Here is a 21411-nt window from a genome sequence, read left to right as displayed (position 1 = left end):
TTAGCTTTCTTCCCTGACTTACTTAGTTCCTACTGAATTTCTGTTCAGGCAAGTCTTTTTTGATCTCAGATTAGACCAACCCTTCCCATACCCATTTTAAGTTGCTATATTTTCAGTGGCCACACTTAACATAGCTTCTCTTTTACATTTATTTGCATGATTATTTGACAAGTGTCGTCTTTCTCCACGTGATTCAAAGCTCTGGGAGGTTAGGTACTGTGTTCTTTGTGATACGCTTGTAATACAGTGCTTTTTGGTGTTGTTCACAAAGCATAGAATCAGTACTTGCTGAAGTAATTAATGAATCTTTGTTGCCAAGCTACATTTTCCTGGAAGGACAAGCAGTGAAGGGGTACTGAATGTGCTCCACAGTTAGCAGGGAAGTAAGGTTTTGTAACCTTGGCATTATTGACATTTGAAGCTAGATCATTTTTTGTGTGCTATCCTGTGTCCAGTAAGATGCTTAGCATCATTCCTGGGATCTAGCCACTAGAGATCAGTAGCATTTCCCTCACTGCTCCCCCCCCCCCCCCCCCCCCCCGCACCATCTCTCAGCCCCCTCCCCCCAACCAGTCTTGACAACCGTAAATGTCTCCAGATGTAGCCAAATGTCCCCTAGGGGCAAATTCCTCCCTGGTTGACAACCATTGCTTTAAAGTAATAATTACAGCCTATTTCCCCCATTTTCACAGCATGAATTGTCTAGTTTATCAAAATTAACCTACTTATAGTCTTGTAAATCCACCTTGTACCATCCTTAGGCCATTGTTTAAAGTATTTTTGTTCATTTCTCTTTCTTTTAACCTCTTCCTCATGGGCTTCAATCCCTCAAATCCTTTCTATAGAGCCTGGTTTTAGTTTCTATCTGTTTCATGAAGCTTTTGCCTATCAGTCAGAATCCTAGTGGGAAACAGAAGACCCTCTCAAAAAAATAAAAATTAAAAAAATAATAAATTTATAAATGGACTATTATATACAAAGGTCAGCAAAGTATAGCCAAGAAAAAAAAATACATACACACACACACACACACACACACACAAAAAAAATATATGGTATCCCATAGTTAAGATCCTAAGACCTGACAAGGTAGAGAGCTAGAATGGTAAACAAAACCAGGAAGAAAGGGCACCATGTATGACAGGCTCTGTGATTCTCAGTAGAGTGTCCTAGGCAAAACGACCCTTTGAAGAGGAAGTCAGGGAAATAAATAGTCTGATATCACTCTTTTTCACATCAATCCCTTTCATGGTTTCCCATTGACTGAATCCTACAGAAAATTAGAATAAGAAGGTGTTGATATAGCTCCTATAGATCAAACTGTTGTAGAGATCCAGTGCAGAAAATAAGAACGTGAAGCGGGAGACATAAATGGAAGACCATTCAGCTCTCCTTTTCTCTCTATCTTTGTAAACAAAACAATAGTCTTGAGAATTTATAACGTATAATTCATATTATTCCTGTGAAATTAACTTGTATGCTAGACAATAGCTCTTTCTTAATTGCCTTGATTTGTTTTTAAAAACAAATCCTCCCTTGTTTATGTGTTAGCGCACAATGAAAGTGAATCTGAACATCTTTAAAAGCAGGGACTGTGTTTTAGTATGTTCTCTTGGACATAGTTGGTTATTAGAGATGAGTTATAAAACTGTAATATCGTTTACATTAGTTTTGATTTCTAAGTGGGGAAAACATGACAAGTACAAACATCTCTTGCTTGTTCTATTCTGATCTCGACCAACCTCCTAAAGCAAAATGTCCCCTTCTTTCTTGTCACTTCTTTTTCTTCCCATATGCTTTTGTTTTCATTTTATTTACATTCCAGGAGGTTAACATACAGTGTAATATTAGTATCAGGTGTACAATATAGTGACTAAACACTTGCATACAACACTCAGTGCTCACCACCACAAGTGCCCTCCTTAATCTCCATCACCTGTTTCACCCATCTCCATCCCACCTCCCCTCTGGTGACCACCAGTTTGTTCTCTATAGTTAAGAGCCTGTTTCTGGGTTTGCCCCTCCTGCCCCTGCCAACTTTGATCATTTGTTTTGTTTCTTAGGTTCCACGTGAGTGAAATCATATGGTATTTGTCTTTCTCTGACTGATTTATGTTGCTTAGCATAATACTCTAGCTCCATCCACATCATTGGTTGGAGCTAGATGGTTGTTGCCCATCTAGCAGTGGTTGTTACCTCTTATTTACCCTTTAACCCCACAATAATTAGTATGGCACTTTCTTCATGGCACTGAATTTGGTCTGATATCAGTCTGTATCAGTAGACCTGCTATTTTGTTTTCCTATCCAAGCTCCCTGCATTATTTGACAATGATGACATTGTCTTTTCCTCAAAACTGTCTTTTACTAGTTTCTATGACAATTTTATATTCCTCCTAACTCTCTGACCATTTCTTTTTCTTTTTTTTTTAAATATTTTATTTATTTATTCATGAGAAACACAGAGAAAGAGAGGCAGACACAGGCAGAGGGAGAAGCAGGCTCCATATGGGGAACCCGACGTGGGACTCGATCCCGAGTCTCCAGGATCACACCCTGGGCTGAAGGTGGTGCTAAACTGCTGAGCCACCTGGGATGCCCCAGACCATTTCTTTTTCTATTTTGTCCCATTTTTTTTTCCTCTATGAACTCTATAAATGGTAGTGTTCTCTATAATCATTTCTTTTTTTTTTTTGCCAAATATTCTTTGTAGGTAATACTATGTATACTCATTGATTTAAATTATACCTACATATGCACAAGTTCTCAGTCTGTGTTTTCAAGCATCATCATGTGATATCACAGAGGACCTCAAACTAATTTTTTCCAAAATTAGGGTTAGTCTTTCTTCTTTCCCAAAGTAGTCTTTCCTGGTTTCTCTGTATCAAATGATAACAATGCTATCTACCTCAGAATCATCAGAAACCTCCGAATAATCCTAATACCCTAGCCAGCTTCCCTTTCTAATTATCCATAGTTAATCCTTTATAAATCTATGTAGTTTATTTTCTAAATAACTTTCAAATCTGTTTGCTGTATCTCATCCTTCATGTGATGTGTTTTAGATGAAATCCTGAGTCTCTGTGGATTATCTAATATCAGAATCTCCTCTCTTTTGTGTGTTCTAAGTAAGAACTGGCTGGAATCTGTCCTGTCCTTCCTAGCACAGAGATTTGAAGTAGTTTTCAAAACATCAAGAGTGTTAACAAGTTAGTCAAAAGCAGTGAGAAAATGTCAAATAGCACCACGTTAGAACACAAAAGGTGAGTGGCTGGAGAGACAGAATGCATGAAGTCCAAAGAGAAATAAACAAGATGATAAACCAAGGAGAGAGCCAAGAGTCAAGAACAAGAGGGAGACTTGTATAAAATGAGAGATAGATGATTAGCAGGATTAACATTCAAAATATTTAAAAATCTATGTATTTGGCACCCACCCACCAAGAAGGATGCTGACTATAGACTTAAAGCAAGATCCTGTAGATTTAGAAATCTTGAGATGCCCCAAGAGAGACTGATATGAGTGGAACAGCAAGTGGAAGGCTCTTCTGGGGCTCAAGGTAGTGGTTTTCTGCCATCTGGAATGGAATTAGTAAAGCTTAACTATAATTTGGCTGTATGTCAGCCCTGGGAGAAAATGAAGGATGAATAGGTAAAATATCAATGGAGTGACTGCATCCCATAATGAACTACCAGGTCTCTGCATATGCTGTGCTTAATAAAAATTATATGGTTGAGATAGACTATAACTTGCTAATTAATGTTTATCTCCTAGTGGTACCTCACTCCCATTCACTCTCCTCATTGCCACTTGTGTGTTTTGGAATAGATGTGCTATCATGGCACTCTGTTGCTTAAACTTTTCTAGAGCCCTCTAGGTTTTCAGTGATTTTGCTTTCACTAATCACATTTGTGTAAGCTCCTACTTTTTCTCAACTTGCACTTTACAGTTAATACTGCACAGTGATGAATTCTTCAAGTATCATGCTTGCACGTTTTGTTTTGCTCCTTTGCCTTCATTCTTCCTGCTTCCTAGAACATCCCACAGGTGCCACGTAGAAAACTACTTGTCCTTCAAGACGCTAAACTGTCCTCTAAACCTAATAAGGTTTCTCTGACTCCTCCATCCTTCACTTGTAAATGAATTTATGTGCCTTCTTTTCTTTAACCACAAAAAAATAAGTGAATGAATATATGCCCTCTCATGTGTTCCTTTTTGTAAGAACCCTCAGAATTTGCCATGATGTTAAACTGCCTTGTTTCTGCCTCCTACATTAGACACTCAGTTTCTGTTCAAGGTCAGGGTCCTGATGATACTCATCTTTAAATCTCTAGCTTTGAGCATGGTGTGTGATGCTTAAAAGGTAGTAAGGTGGTGAACAAATGAGTGAATAAATGTTCTTCAAAGCTAAACTAAAGGTGAATGCCAGTTGTGGAATAAAAATGTAATTGAATACTCAGCTTGGAATCACATAGAAAATATCCAACTTTACTAAACTGTTCAAGCAATTTGAGTAAAAAAAAAATTAGTGACCCAAATAGTCTATTGGTGTGTGTGTGTGTGTGTGTGTGTGTGTGTACGTACATGTTTGTTCGTATTTTGTACCTACTGCTTTTTGTTTTGTTGTTGGTGTTTTACTGAATTATCTGTTAATTTAACTGGGTAGATGGAATTGGGCAATTACTTCAGGCATGTCAGTAGTACATGTTAGCAAAATTATTGTTTCCCTATGTAATATAAAATAGGAGCTCCATCTTTTAAGACCTGGGGATAACATGGACAGGGTGAATTCATATATGGAGAGTACAATGAGTTTTCCATAATGATGTACATTATTTAGGTATAAAAACAGTTGATAAAAGCCCACTGTGCTGGAGAACACAACACCATAAAGACAGTCAGGCTTACTTTAGAAGAAATACAAAATCATATTTAAATTAATGATGATTTAACAAGATATTCTTTGGAAATACTTTATGAATTGCAATATTTTCTATGTTTGACATATTGCTCACATGCTAGTCCAAATAACTGGTGATTTCTAATGAAACGGAACTAAGGGCCTTTGGCATCAAGTGCTAGAATACAAATGCAAGGATTGTAGCATTTGTTGTTTTTGCATAATCCTGTGACATGCTGAATACAAATTTAGTAACTCTCATGATTTTGGATGCTACCAGTTCCTTTTCAGTTATATCATCATATAATGCAGAAAGAGAAACCCTTGTTTTGTAGAAGAACCTCCCACTTTTGCTTTCAAACTGAGTTTCTTACCATCTCTGACTTCATTTGTAATTTGTTTTCTTGAACAAATGATTTCTTGATCTAACATTGGCATATAATAATAGGACTCTTTGTCCTCTTCTCAATTCTGTACAGTATTTTCATCACATTTAACACTTGAAATATAAATGAGAAGTGGGAAAATACTTTAAAGATTCATTATTTATGAGCCTTATGGTGACAGAATTTTTCTCCATTCCAATTCTTCTAACGTAGGACCACCCTAATTGTTAACTGAGTGCACTGCCTTTATTGTGTTACTGTTCTGCCTATCACATGGCTCCCAAATGCTGCTATATCATAATCCAGATGCTCCATAATTTGCCCATCCTCTACCCAGCTATACTGACCATGTCTTCCATGGATCCACTTTTCACTGCAATTAGTGATGTGCTTACAGAGTTCTTTGCTTATTCATTGTTCTCTGTCCATGCTCCTTGACATCCTCAGCTAAGTGAATGTGGTCTATTGCTGCCTGCAGCAACCATTCCAAATCTAACCTAACCTTCACAGTCAAAACATTAGATACCAAGACTTCCACACAGACTTATTTAATGATTGTGTTATCCAAAGAGTTCTAAATATTTACATATACAAAAAGAACACCATACAGTCTACCATTTAAGAGTCTAAATGCTTCATGTATGAATTCTGTCGTCAAATTTCTCAGGAGCAAAGGATCACATTTTATACTTTTAAAATGTTTCTCATAGTACCAGTTGTAAATGCATAGTAGAAACAGGCAAAGTAGAATTATAAAGTTTCCTTATGAATCTAGCTTTCCTAATTTTGCCCACTCTGAGCATCAGTATCTTGGCTGTGTATATCTTGCAATATGTGGCCAATTCATTCTGAGTGACAAGTTAACTCATGTTTATATCCTACCTTACAGTTTTTAAAAGAAGTTTCATATATAGTATCTCATTTTATCTTAACAACTGAGCATACTAAACAGATATTTCATTAATAATAGTGATTACTGTTTTCAATAAAAACTGATCTCATGAAATATCAAAATAACATGACTAATATATTACTTTAATAATATGTACTCTGGTATAAATGTAAGCTTTATATTTAAATAAATTATTCATATTATATATTATTTAATAAAAAGTGTAGCATAGGGAATAATTTAAAAATTTCCATACTAACCATGATAATGGTTATTATAAATGGTGAATTATTGCATGCCTGCTTTGTTTATGCACTCCACTAACTACTTTATTATATCTTATACTCACAACAGTCCCAAAAGATAGTATTCTTACTATGTCATCTATAAAGAAATTGAGGTTCAGACAACTTGGTTTGTCTGAGGACACATAATTACTTGGCCAATGAAAATTTCAAGCCCAGATATCATTGGTTCCAAAATCTTCCCTCTTTCCCTGGATTAAGCTCCATCTCTCAATCTCCCTTTAAAGATAAGTAACATCAAAAAAATCCCAGCACAGACAGATTTTGAATTTCAACCAGTTTTACTTCCATTATATTGCAATTGCCTTCAAATCTATGCTAATCTGTTATTTTAAACTCCTTTAGTACATATCATAATTATGACATCTAATAAATGTTAACCTTTTGATGGAAGTAATTTCAAACCTACATGAACATTATCCAATTAATTATTCAAAGACACTGTTGGATAATAATTGTGAAACTAATTATTATAGATCAAACTGGTCACAAAATGGATTTTCTTTTCCATTATGCCAACAAAACTCTGCAAATCTAATCCATTGTCTTTCATTCTGTGAAACTACTTAAGTAGATGAAAAGTATTAAAAGAGAATAAACTTTGAGAACACTGTGATCAAATGATCAATTTAGCTTCAACTGAATTGTGAATGTTTTACCTACCATGTGTGTTCAGATCTATTAAAAATGCTGATGTGATTCAAACACATTTTCTCTCCCTCCACCAATCCTACATGCTGCCTGTGTGAGTCTATCAGAAAAATGCCATTTTCTGAGATAATCAGGAGTTGTGTTTAGCCTGTATCTGGGCTCTGATTTCAACTTGACCAAGTTTGAATAGAAAGGTCAATGTAGCTTCTTCATTTTTTTACTTCAGAGACAGATTGTAGACTGAGGAAACTAAATAAATATTTTACTAAAATCTAGATTTTTGCTATTTGAAGCATGGTCCTCAGACCAGCAACATAGCACCCTCTGAGAGTTTGTTGGCAATGAAAATAAGGCAACTAGTTAAACACCTCCAAAACAAAATACTGAGTATATAAAAATAACTTTAAGTAAAAACCCTTCATTTACTCTTACTACTCAATTAACTGCTATTGAATTCTTGGAAGTTTGTATATGCAAAATAAGGGTTGCTCATTACACTTTTTTATGCCTTCTCTTTTATTCCATGCCATAAATTCACTTAGCTTTTATGTGGACCAAAATCAACTGTAACATTAACATAATCTCAGGATCCATTATTCACTGAGGTGGTCATGCAAATAAAGCCAGAATATCCTTTAAAAACAATATGGACATCCATTGGAAACTTATATTTTAAAATTTGTTGTATAACTTGTGAACAACCTAAAAGGTTTACAGACTCTATTTTTTGATAAATATTCCCTGTATGATTGCAGCATTACAGTTATTTGAAGGTGTTTTTTTTATTTTTATTTTTTAGAATGGATTCATCTTTGAAAGGGGTAAATAGAATTCACAAACTCTCTGGAATAGATCATTCTTTCATATATGCAATCATCATGAAAAACCCAAGACACTTGCATCAATCCTTCCTTTTTTCATTTCTTTTCCTCTTTCCCTACTTCCATAAAAATGCATTAGATGAGGGATCCCTGGGTGGCGCAGCGGTTTGGCGCCTGCCTTTGGCCTGGGGCACGATCCTGGAGACCCGGGATCGAATCCCACGTCGGGCTCCCTGCATGGAGCCTGCTTCTCCCTCTACCTGTGTCTCTGCCTCTCTGTCTCTCTCTGTGTAACTATCATGAATAAATAAATAAAATCTTTAAAAAAAATGCATTAGATATATTGTTAAACAACAGGTATTGTGCTAGGCCCTAGGGATACAAAATAAGGAAGATATGCATTCTGTCTTTATGCATGAAAGAGTCATTAACCAAACATTTGCCATGCTATACAATAAATATAGCAAGTGCACTAAAGAGATGGATGCATTTTAACAGTTTCCCCCAAGGTAAATATATCATTCAAGATGATGTAGTTTATGCTGAAAATGTTCCTCTAATTTCATTGAGTTAAAAGAGCAAAACTTCATTTTTTTGTCCACATTCTTATCAATTTTTGGTTGGTAGAAAGTTGTACTTCATGTAATCCTCATTAAAGGATCGAGGTTGAGGGAAGCTCCCTATTTGTTCATCCATTGCTCTCAAGGCAGGAAAATGGGAATATGAAGACTTGTACACCAGTTCTTAAAATTTCTCACATCTTATTGGCCAAACCATGTCACATGGCCACAACTAACATTAAAGGTGACCAGAATACACAATGCTACTGTGTACTGGAAAATAGAAATAGTTGGTGAGCAGAATTAATAACATCCACACCAAGATACTTGTATTGATCCTATGTCATGTAGTACACTACTCCTCATACTTCTAAGTCTCTAGGTTTTCTTCTGCTTTCAAGTATCTTCTTTTAGGTCTAGGACTTCCATATTCATGTAGAGATGTTCAGTATTGGGACATCTGGGCTGTTCAGTGAGTTAAACATCTGACTTCAGCTCAGGTCATGATCTCAGGGTCCTGGGATTGGGACCAGGGAGGCCTCCCTGCTCAGTGGGGAGTCTCCTTCTTCTTTTCCCTCTGCCCCCCCTCCACTGACTCCCCTCATGAGTGTGCTCTCTCTCTCTCTCAAAGTAATAAAATCTTTAAAAAATGTTCAACATTTACAAGTACCTCATACTTTATCTTATGCTTGCTTGCCATTAAATATGAGTCCTCGAATTCATTGGGTAATTATCTTTCCATAATTTGTTGATTTTTCCCTTACCATTCTATGTATGTTCTCATATTTTACACCTTTTTGTCAGTGATCATATATCCAAAATTCTAGTATCTTATGTTTCAAATGAATCATTCAATTCTCATTATATTGTTCAATTAAACAGGGTGATTTGTAGATTTCTAGATAGTATTTATCTATTGACTATCACTTTATTTGAAAATTTATCTCTTTTACCAAAAAAAAAATTTTTTTTCAGATCCCATGATAAAGGGGGTTTAAACACAAGGTTTAACCATTTGATTGTACATGACTATAACTTTTTCAATTCTTGCTAGATCTTTATAGCCTGGGTGACATTCCTGAATTGTTACCACATTGTCCTTTGTGGCATCAAGCATTTGTAGGATCCTCCAATTTTCGTCCAGCTCTTTATTTTCTGGCTGTGGCCATGCTTAACTATTTCTGCTTTATGTATCCTTGCACATAGTTGTCTTCTACAAATGTGCCTTTAATGTGAACAGTTTGTAAACTCTGAGAAATGTTTTCTGTTATGGTAATGTACTATCATTTCATATTCAGTGGAAACCATAGATAATGTTGCAACTGGTCAAGAATCAAAGCAGCATTTAAGTTTTTTTTCGTGTCTGTGCTAATCATCCCATTCCAGACCTTCTATTTTGTCTGTATGGTCTATATGATCTGAATGGCAGATGGTATCTCAGGGATTGATAAGAAATCAAATAATAATATCTGAGTATTGGTAGAGGATTTGGGGTCATCTACTCTAATTCCCTAGCCAAAGTCTGAAGTTTCCTGCACAGCTGTGAAGTTGAAGGGAATGAGTCTGGCATTCCAAACAGAGAATGGCACAAAGTAAAGCAAAGCTAGAGAAAACTGTAAAATCTCTTGGAGAGGTAACACTTGGGAAGACTTACCTGGAGCGTTAGCAATCAAATTAAGAGAGCAGGCAAAAAAAAAAAATAAAAAAGAGAGCAGGCAATACTAGGAAGCTGAAACTGGAAGCTAGTGTGGGCCACACTGTTTAAAAGCCACACAAAGGAAGTAGTTTAGATTTCGTATCTTTAAGATTGGGGAGCCTCATACTGGAGTGAGTGAGAAAGCATTGCAAGTTTCATGTGAAGGAATTGCTCTGACCTTGAACTCCTGATCTCCTCTTAAAGAAATTAAGGAATTTTCTCATGCCTAAAAAGACTTAATGTCATAGGTAGGGCTTTTTAAAGGGAAAGATATTATTTATAGTAGAATCTATGAGATTCTTTGCTTGAGATTAATGGACTGGTCATTGCAAAGAATAGCCTCTCCATTTCCAGGTAGTTGAATGCAGATGACCTAATAGTTCTCTTTCATCTTGGATTTTTTATGGTACTGATTACATTAATTAGGAGAAGATACTGTATAATGAAGCTCGTCAGGAAAAAAATTAATAGGTTACTTTAATAAGTTTTTTCTGTGATTTGTGTTGCTGATATGAACAGCAATTATCCAGCTAAGTAATGAGCCACTAATGAGCATGTCTTTCTTAGATTGTGTTGCAAGTTCACTGGAGGAGTTATACTATAAAGGCGAACAATGATTTCTTTTCCATAGGTAGGAAATTTTGACAGGAGTATTTGTAATAACCCACAACAATGAATCCCATTATTTATTAGTATGACCCCAAATCATACCTTCTTAAATATTACCCTACAATTCTTTAATGCCCTGCCTTTCTCTTTAGATAGTTATTTTTTTACATGCAGATTCATGTAAAACCTTTTTCAGGGCTGGTAGTAATTAGTTGTACAAAGTAGACACATACAGTAAGATTGAAAAGGTTGAACATTTATCCCAATAGATGAGATATACAACATTTTATTTAGAATTGACTCTGAATAACTAAGTAAATAAATCAATATGGCTTTTAAAATTCATTTGGAATTTTCCAGTTTCATGGCTCAAAATGAAGCTTTGACAAAAATCCACATAACATATAACTGAGAAGCTTAGTGTGATGGAGAGAAAATACCACAGGGATTTAGGAGGTTTAAATTTAAGTAATTTAACTCTACCTCTACTTACAGAGTTTTGGTCAAGTCTTTTAATCTTGTTCTCACTATGTTTTTCATTTGAATAAATGATTTGCCTCATTTTCTCTAAATTTCTTTCTGGTACTAAAATATGACTCAGATTATTTTCAAACCATAATATAACCAGAATTTAAAAAATTGAATTTAGTGTTTCTTCTTTGTTATTAATCATATAATATGATGAGTACATATGACCTTAGCTTTTTGTTTTACCTATCCTATTTCAACAGTATTGTAAAATCCTTGAAAATAAGGTCAAATGTAATACAAATTTCCCCTAATATAAACACATTCTAAGTAAAGTCTTCTTATTACAATGGTACAAATATAAAATTTGGGAAAGCTAGATCTTTTTTGTAAAACCTTAAGAAGCTAACATTTCTGGTAGTATCCATATCATTTTACATTTAGTAACTGGTACTGGTAGAGAACTAGTCTAAATAGAACAGTAAAATTATACTTAGGTTATTGCTAGAGTTCACAATTATTTATTGAGTCCAGTCTTTGATGAATTTTTATACACAGTGATGATTTATATGTCCTACTTCTTCCATATATTTACAAAATAGGGCCAAAGTAGTTTTAAGAGGGAACTATATACTAAGCACAGATTATTTAATTTTCAGTTTAATCAAACTTTCAGTTGGTAGCCCCCTTTTCCTCTTGCTCCCCAAGTAAAAAGATACTGAATCCTTTTCTTTCCTTTTTATCCAACTTTTTGATTCATATGACACGTACTTGCTTATTTAAACATAGTTGTTTTTTTTTTTATCATAACACATACATTGAAATAGGATATAGAACTATTCCTTTCTCTTTAGAGAGAAAACAATAGCTCATCTCTTTAGGGATTATGTACTACAAAATTATGACTTTACGTGTTCTTTACATGTGTTCTTTGCATGAGTGCATCATCTCTTTCCTACGAAGTACATCATTTTCCAGATTCTTGTAATATATCATAACAGAATGCAGGCCTCAAAACATGCTAAATAGCCAGTATCTGTGATGTATAACTTTGTGTTAATAGTTTACTTCTTCCCTGCAGTAACTCAGTGTTTTTAGTTAGCTCATTCAACATTGAGGTAAGAGAATAGATGCTAAATGATTTTACTTTTGCACCATTGAGCAAAACAACTTTGAGAGATGCCATGCTAAGCCTTCCAGATATTCATTAAGCCTTTGTTCATATCTATTCCAGCATACTGAGAATTTTGACTATCTAGCCACCTGACAGCTCATTAGAGTCTGCTGGGTTCTTCCTAACACATCACCCACATATGCTAAAAGAACCAGTCCTGAACCTTTCTTCATTTCTCTATAAGCCAGTATAATAAAAAAACCCTACCTTAACGTCTTTAGCATCGATTGTTCCTTATACCAATACCTGCTGAAGCTCCCAAGCAAACTCACATCTAATTTACTTTATTTCAGATGAGATATGTACTCATATTGTATTAAAATAATTTGTCTCGGGCAGCCCGGATGGCACAGTGGTTTAGCGCCACCTTCAGCCCAGGGCATAATCCTGGAGACCCTGGATCGAGTCCCATGTCAGGCTCCCTGCATGGAGCCTGCTTCTCCCTCTGCCTGTGTCTCTGCCTCTCTCTCCCTCTCTCTCTCTCTCTTTCTGTTTCTCATGAATAAATTAAAAAAATCATAAAAAAAATAATTTGTCTCTAGCCTTGTGCTTCTAAGGGACAGTAGTTTCCATAATAGCAAAAGCACAAGGACTGGAAATGTTTTATTTATGTTTTTATTCTGACTATGATATAGTTTTCAGACACCATGTTTTTCTTTTATTCAGATACCATGTTTTAAAATAGCAGTGTTCTCAGAACAAGGCTGTCTACAACTATAAAATAGCATAACACATTTTAAAAAACATAATTGTCTAAGGACTGTGTCTTATCAAGAAAATTCTAAGGGAGAAATGACCTACCCAGAATAAAAGGGTCTTATTTTTTTTTAATTTAAGGTAACAAATTTATAAATTGAAAACTTGGAGACACATAATTTAAAAAATCAATACCATAGGGATAATAAATCAACACAAAATGTAAGAAAATATGAACAATTGTGACCAATACAAGATATTTTTAAAGCCATACAGCCCCCCATAAACATATCATAGGAATCATCCTTCAAAATTACTGTGATAAAGTTATTTCCTTCAAAAGAAAATTTTTTTTCACACGCTAAGCCTAGAAATTCTTATTTATGATGTTTTGCATTTCCTCAGTGTTACTTAATTATGGCTTCCTTTATTAGAGGATTACTGAAAATTTTTATAATATTGCATTTGCAAATTAAGTAATTATTTACTTAAATCAAGTAAATTCAGGGTTAATTTCCTTGCAAGATGTTAATCTAGTATAGTTGCAGTCAAAACACAATCCACAGATCCCTGAAACCCTATGACATCAAAAGTATTTTCATAATAATACTAAGTTGCTACTAGCCCCTTTACTATGAAGCTGCTGGCTGGCTCGTTAGCAAAAAAAAAAATCAAGGCAATGGTACCTAAATTGCATTAGTAGTCCTTGTATTCTTCAAGGCCATGCAGTCCAAAAAAAAAAAAGAAGAAGAAAAAAAGAAGAAAAGAAAGCCAGCTTCACTTAAAAATGCCCTTGATAAATCAGTAAAAATTATGAATCTTATTGAATCTCTACCCTTGAGTACATGTCTTTTTTTAAATTATTTTATTGATGAGATGGAAAGTCACAAAAGACAGTTTTGCAGCATATAGAAGCTCAACAGTAGTTGCAGCTTCTCTACATGAAAATTTCTCTTCTGTGCTTGCCCATGATATTAATAAATGTGATTTCTCTGATATTATATAATCAATGTGTTAACATTTGGAATATCAGCATCACTCAGTGAACCAATATATTCCAAATGATCAATACACGAGGTTACAAAATCAAGCAAGAGTAAAAAATCCATTCAAAATGTAAGATAGAAAAAAAATATATAAGATAGACAAATAGGTTTAACTGTAAGAAGGTACAAGCCATTCACTCAGTTTCAGTTTCTATGATGCAAGTAGCATCATAACTAACAATCATGTTTTGGTACAATAACAACAATATCCACCATTACACAGAAAGTCTATTCAAATACTCCTTCCTTTTGCAACTTCATAAGCCCAAATTGTCTGCAAGTAGTAGCAAAAATAATATATTCTAACATATTAAATGAAAAACGTAATACCAAAATCCAACTTTCTTATATTTGTCCGGACATTAACAAGATTGTAGAAAGGTAACAATGCCATTTGGCTCACAAACCTGTTTAGCTTTGGAAAAAGCACTTTAAAAAAATTATTTATTCATAAGCGACCCAGAAAGAGACAGAGGGAGAGGGAGAAGCAGACTCCATCTCAGAACTCCAGGATCACACCGTGGGCCAAAGGCAGATGCTCAACTGCTGAGCCACCCAGGCATTCCGGAAAAAGCACTTTTAATAAAAAGTTATTTTATTGTGACAGACAATGATTTATCATCATTTTAAAAATATTTAAATATTTTAAATGAATTAATAATTAAAATTATTAGTTTTAATTTCTAAAATGGCACATATAAGCAGGTGTAATTCAAATAAATCATTAGAAGCCACTGATCTAGAACCTTAGTTTCATATTTTGATATACAAAGAAAGGTGTTTTATTTTTGATTTTGCTTTTGCTATTAATAAAAAAGGCTGAGGAAGATCGTCTTAATAATTTTCAAGTCTCTGTTAAGAACCCTAGGTCTCCTGTATCCTCAAACTGCACATCCTATGTCATATTCCCTTTTCCTGATTAGGACACAAGTAGAAAAAAAGAATGACAAAGTATAGGTTTTTAAATTCATCCTACCTGGAAATTAAAATGGGAGTTAGAGACTATGAGCTTTGGTCAGCTGGTGATGATAGAGTCTCAAACAAGTAGAAATAGCTGGCGTGGGTCATAGTGAGCTATGAGAATTAACACCTACTTTGAGGACTAAGGACGTAAGCTAATCAAATATATTTTGTTAGATATGGGTGAAAGCTAGGGGATACATAGAAGATATTTATCTTCAATTTTCTAAGAATATAAATCTTAATCCATGTTGGGATGAATGTTCCTTCTAGTCTAATTTATGTTTAATAGGTATATTGTTGGCCTAGAAATGCTGATGTATTTGTAAAAAGTTCCCTTGGGCCATCTTGTCTTTAAAAGTTTATTTTCATATATATTTTTTTTGATATCTAACCTACCATCTGTGACTCCATTCTTCAATTATTACTGTAATTCTTCACCTATAACTGGTATGATTCACTAGCTAGTCAGAATGCCTTCAGCCCCTTTGGCTCATGGTTTCCTTTTAGATATGAATGTAATAAAAATTGTGATGGGTAACGGACTATTTTAAAGAAGCGTGATGCCTCAAAACTTACCTGTGCTCCATCCTATTCAGGGCCCAGTCCTATGTTAGCTAATAATCAGATTCTATTTTTTAAAATGGAAATATCTCTGTAAAGTAATTAAAACAGAGTTCTTGCTGAAATTGAATTTATAAAATGAATGCTTCCATTTTTATCAGAGCAATGTTGTTTGCAAAATGCTTTATAGGACTATTAATAAGCACCTTGGGCAGCAAATAACATCAGGTTGAAATGTACCAAAACATGTATTAATTGCCCCATAAAACATGCTCTGTTGTGTCTTATTGCTTATATCAGGTGGAGTTGCCAAGGCAACCCTTGCATCCTACAATGCCACTCTGGCTAAAAGAGGGCATAGGACATTCCATGCTCCACTTACAGAAAGGCTAACAGAAAAGCTGCAGAGAAAAGAAGAGTTCTCATTGTTTACACTAGACTGCAAACACACTCACACTGACACAAGGTATTCAGTTACAAAATTAGATGGAGATCAAAACCAGTCAGATACCAGCTATTTTCAAGGAACTGTTGAAACTGACAGCAAGGCTTTCTATGTGGGCACTAAAGTCACAACACATGAAGAGATTCTTTTAACTTCCCAGCTTTACATTCCCAGTGCAGGGAAAATTCAGCAATTGATCTTTTGTTTCAAGTGAGAGTCTAAGCATGATCCACCTTAGGGTGTTTGAACTATTGGCTTACTATTTATTCATGCATTGTTTTTCTGTAGTCTATTAAGTGCAAAGTATCTTGATAATGGCTGAAGGTGCTACTTTTTGATTCTAAAGTCTAAAAGCTTCACTAGAGTAAGGGGTTCCTGAAGGTCCTGCTCCCCACGTCCTACTACAACCACCAAGAAAAATCTCGTAGCTTAAGAGCATGTGATGTAGGTTGAACAGTTCTTTTGAGTGACTTTTTTTCCAAGTAATGACTCACAGAGTAGGCTCCTTCCATCTTGTGAAGCTGTCTTCTTCAACACAGAATATCTGTAGTTGGCACAGAGAATAAGAAAATGTGTGATTACATAGTGGTTTTATGGTAGAAGTGCAGTTATTTTCACCATGGGTTTTTTTTTCTGTGTGTGATTTTTTCACCCAGTGACCTATGTACCACTAAATTATTTATATACCTCCCGTCACGGTGCATATACAGGAATAGAAACTGAATAATCCAATAGACTTTACCATTTAGAAAATAGAACAAATGAGAAATATAGTAGTCACCACTCCTTAGTAATTCTGAAACTCAGCTTCACAGTTATTTTAAAGGACTCCCTACCAGGAGTCAATGTGGGTTACCTGATTAGGGCCTCTTTCTTCTGCTCATCAATGTCTTTAGTACCTGATCTTAATATCTGATTTGATCATTGGGAAATGTACTGTCTTCAGGGCCTATATAGACCTAAAAGCTGATTCTTGTCCATGAAAAGTTGAGAACTGAAAGCTCGATTTTAAGTCTTGAAGAGTGAGGCATGTTTAAATTGAACGTATGGGTTCTTTGGCAATGCCTTTCACAGAACAAGCTATTAAACTTCTGATTGATGTGCTTAAGTGACTACTCTCAATATTCTTTGAAAAATATAACTTTAAAAGATATAACAGAAATAGCTGTACCCTAACCTGGCCTTTTCTGAATCACTTTACTCAACTGAGAACTTTAATTGGCTCATTGTTACACAAAGCCTTTGCAAAATTCTAATTCTACTTAAAAAGATAGTACTGTCTGATGTTTTACTTACTGGTCACGTACGGCTCCTGAGCATTTAAGTGTAGCAAGTTCAAACTGAGATGTGATGTAAGTATAAAATACACACTGGATTTTGAAATCTTAGGATTAAAAAATGTGTAAAATATTTAACATTTTTATATTGATTGCATGTTGAAATAATATTTCCTATATAAATTTTAAAAAGATATTAAATTTTATTTCACCAAGTTCTTTTTACTTTTTCAATATGGCTTTGTAGCCATATATTTCCTAGTGAACATTTTTTTTAAATTACCTATGTGACTCATATATCTATTTGAAAATACTGCTCTAGTAGCAATTGTCCAAGTAAGGTACCACTTTTCTGGATTCTCTCTCTTCTCTTTCCATTTGAAACTAACAAGTTATTTTATTAACTTATCTCTATCTTGTAACCCTTTGCCAAGCACAGACAATAAAACCCAACATATACGGCTAACATTTTTATTTTCCAAATCTTGCCTTAGTGCCATAATCTCACTAGGCAAATGCAATGCCTTCTAGGATCTATGGAGTAACAATTTCACTAATATTTTTTTCCACTGTATATCACTAAATTCCATCTTTATAGCATCTGATATCAGTTTTTTGCTTGCATGCCATCCAATTACCAAGCCAACTTCATGAACCTCATTTGGGGTTATAACAGTAACCCACTTCAGGAATTAATTACTCAGTAAATTGAAGGAGGTTAAACTCTGTTATAGAAAGTTAAAGAGAAACAAACTCTCAATGACTTGATGCAGGCTACTCATATTAGAACCTGATGTAGGTATCCCTGGGTGGCGCAGCGGTTTGGCGCCTGCCTTTGGCCCAGGGCGCGATCCTGGAGACCCGGGATCGAATCCCACATCGGGCTCCTGGTGCATGGAGCCTGCTTCTCCCTCTGCCTATGTCTCTGCCTCTCTCTCTCTCTCTCTGTGTGACTATCATAAATAAAAAATAAAAAAAAAAATAGAACCTGATGTAGCTTGGACAGTTTTTGTTCAGGGATCTGGGCTTCTCTCAGGTTTGTGACAATTCCATTGTGGTTTGGGAATGAGAAAAGTGACAGTGACACAGGGGTCTATGCCAGACCTGGAAGAAGCTTCCATCACTTTGACCACCCTACATTTGTCAGCTTCCCGTTACATGGCCCCTGTATGAATAATGAAAGCTGGGAAATTGTCTTCCTACGTGTCCACAAAGAGAAAATGGGATTGGTGAGCATTTCCCCCCTCTCTACAACAGTAATAAATTCAGGTATCATATAAAGGTTATATAGTAAAAGACATGTGATTACACTACAGAGCTTTTGCCTGTAAAATCATAATATATGATTATTATATGATAATATATGATATATGATATATCATATATGATAATATATAACATGATATATATAATGATATATGATATCATATATGATGTAATGTGATAATATATAATAATCATAACTCATAATATATGATGTGAGGGGGATATATGTTTGTTGATATTTGAATCTCTCAGTGGAGCCTGGTGAGAACAGAGGTGATTGAAGCCCCTGGGCAAATCATAGGATTAAGACTGAACAAACTTACGATGGCTAGCACATTGCCCATAAAACTATAGGCACTCAGTCTGTGTCTGTCACTGGGGTGAGATGAGGCTCATATTTAAGTAATGAGAGAAGTGCCCATGAAGTAGACATTAAGCTTACTTATATACAGTTCTGTAACAGGAATTGACACAATTTGGTGGAGAACGGCAGCAGGAAATGTTCAGTAGAATAAATTCTGTGATAGATGTTGGAATCATCAAACCACTTCAAGAGTTGCGTTATGGAGTGTTGAGGTTCTTCGTATCAAAAGGACAACTATCTCTGGAAACAATCTGTCAGGAGCATTTCTGAGAACTTTCCTGGATACAGTAGTTGGCCTCTGATTTCCCTTCTAATTCTAAAAGCCTAAGTTAAGACATTGAGGATTCAAATTTATATATGTGACAAATAAAATGATGAAGTTTTGCCAAAGACAGTTATATCTATAGTGGAGACATACACTAGAGAACTGATTAATGAATCATAATTTGGAGACTTTTAACATGTCTTACCAGTAGAGATTCTAAAACTGACACTAGAATTTATTATAATTGGGGGATATTTATAGTAAGTATTGTCCAGTTCCCTATTATAATCCTTCCTTCACCAACTTATTCCTCAACAATCAGCCAAATAATTTTCCCAAGCTATTAAAATGAATAAAATAATTTCAATATTAATCAGAACAGGAGATGAGACCTGGATCTTGGCCTAATTGTCTCCATTATGACCCCATAATGTTGTCTGTTCACCAATCAGATCACTGGCTTGAAAACAGGTGTAAGTAAAAACTAAAAAAGGCAATTGATCTTTATGATGTTATATTGTATGAAATATTCAAAATGGCTCTGTATAGACCTTTCTTTAAAAATGTTTTCCTAGGTTGGGAGATTATTTTAATGTTATGTAGAATTTTTCAATAGCTGATCCAGAATTGATATACATTTTACCTATGGTTTATGTCAAAAAAAAAAAAAAAGACCCAGATTCAAAGCATTCTGTTTAACAAAGAAAAAGGCTTATTTGTGAAATAAACAAAGAGTAATTAAAATCCCACTTATCCTGTGACAACTCCCCTGAGCAGTCTACTTTTACCTACTCTTTACTTTTCTATATTTCTTTAGAAAATATAAATTCTTAAAATTCTGAATTTATATGTGCCTATTTTCAGTTAATGTGTGTCACCTGTGAAAATCTTGTCTCACTCATTGTGGTATTAGGGCTTTGAAGAATCCCTTGTACTGAAATATATAACGAATAACCAATTATTAAAAAATAATAAATCGATAATTTCCTATTTGTTTATTTAAAAATATCCTAGTGTATGAATTATAGGCAAACACAAAGTTTTGCTGTAATATTGAAATACTAAATTTGAAAAAAATCTCTCTGATATCTTACCAGTGACAACTGACACTGTCTCATATACATTGAAAAATAACATTTAGAAGGGAACAATGATGTTGATCAGGATAGTCATGTCTCTGAGGAAATGAATATATGATATATAACTGATTAGGTCAAGATTTATTTATTTACTCCATTATTTGAATGTTCAGAGAACAGAATCAAGTGATTCTGAATTTATAATGATTTGAGTTAGTTAATACCTTGAGTAACTATAGAAGTGCATAAGAATTTTTTCTACCTTTATTATGGTATAATTAATATATAACATCATATACATTTAAAGTGTACAATGTGTTAACTTAATAAACATTTATGTATTGTGTATATTGTGTAATGATTACCATGATAGGGATAAGTAACATCTCTATCACCTCTCAGAATTACCATTTGTGAGGGTGGTAAGAACATTGAAGATTCACTCTTGGCAACTTTCAAGTATATAATACACCTATGGTGACAATAGTAACCATGTTATACATTAGGTCCCCAGATTTTATTAATCTTTTTTTTATTTTTATTTATTTATGATAGTCACACAGAGAGAGAGAGAGAAAGGCAGAGACATAGACAGAGGGAGAAGCCGGCTCCATGCCCCGGGAGCCCGATGTGGGATTCGATCCCGGGTCTCCAGGATCGCGCCCCGGGCCAAAGGCAGGCGCTAAACTGCTGCGCCACCCAGGGATCCTCAGATTTTATTAATCTTAACTGGAAGCTTGTACCCTTCAACCAACATCTCCCCTTTTCCTCCACCCCAAGCCCTGAACAACAATCGTTCTACTCTATATTCCTATAAATTCAGTTTGTTTAGATTCCATGTATAAGTGAGACAATACAGTATTGGTCTTTCTCTATCTCAGTTATTTTATTTAGCATAATGTCCTCAGATTCCATCCATGTTGTCACAATGGCAAGAATTCCTCCTTTCTATGGTTTAATAAGAATCCATTGTATATCTACACTATAT

At 34.8% G+C, this 21411-nt stretch overlaps 1 protein-coding gene and 1 long non-coding RNA gene across 10 annotated transcripts in view; one reads left to right on the top strand and one right to left on the bottom strand.

Annotated features, from left to right (window-relative positions):
• The window catches only part of LOC144315685 (uncharacterized), a 38146-nt gene extending 20745 nt beyond the window's left edge, over positions 1 to 17401 (bottom strand). For both annotated transcript variants that reach the window (XR_013381461.1, XR_013381460.1), the window contains exons 1-2: positions 17029 to 17401; positions 16667 to 16716 (exon numbers count right to left, since the gene is read on the bottom strand). This is a non-coding gene — a long non-coding RNA (uncharacterized LOC144315685). The remainder of the gene's footprint in view (positions 1 to 16666; positions 16717 to 17028) is intronic.
• The window catches only part of RIT2 (Ras like without CAAX 2), a 476484-nt gene that overhangs the window by 388729 nt on the left and 66344 nt on the right, over positions 1 to 21411 (top strand). The window lies entirely within an intron of this gene.

The sequence above is a fragment of the Canis aureus genome, chromosome 6 (genome assembly GCF_053574225.1).
Source record: "Canis aureus isolate CA01 chromosome 6, VMU_Caureus_v.1.0, whole genome shotgun sequence".
Classification (NCBI taxonomy): domain Eukaryota; kingdom Metazoa; phylum Chordata; class Mammalia; order Carnivora; family Canidae; genus Canis; species Canis aureus.
The sequence above is the reverse complement of the archived record's forward strand: the minus strand, read 5'-3'. Positions and strand labels throughout refer to the sequence as shown.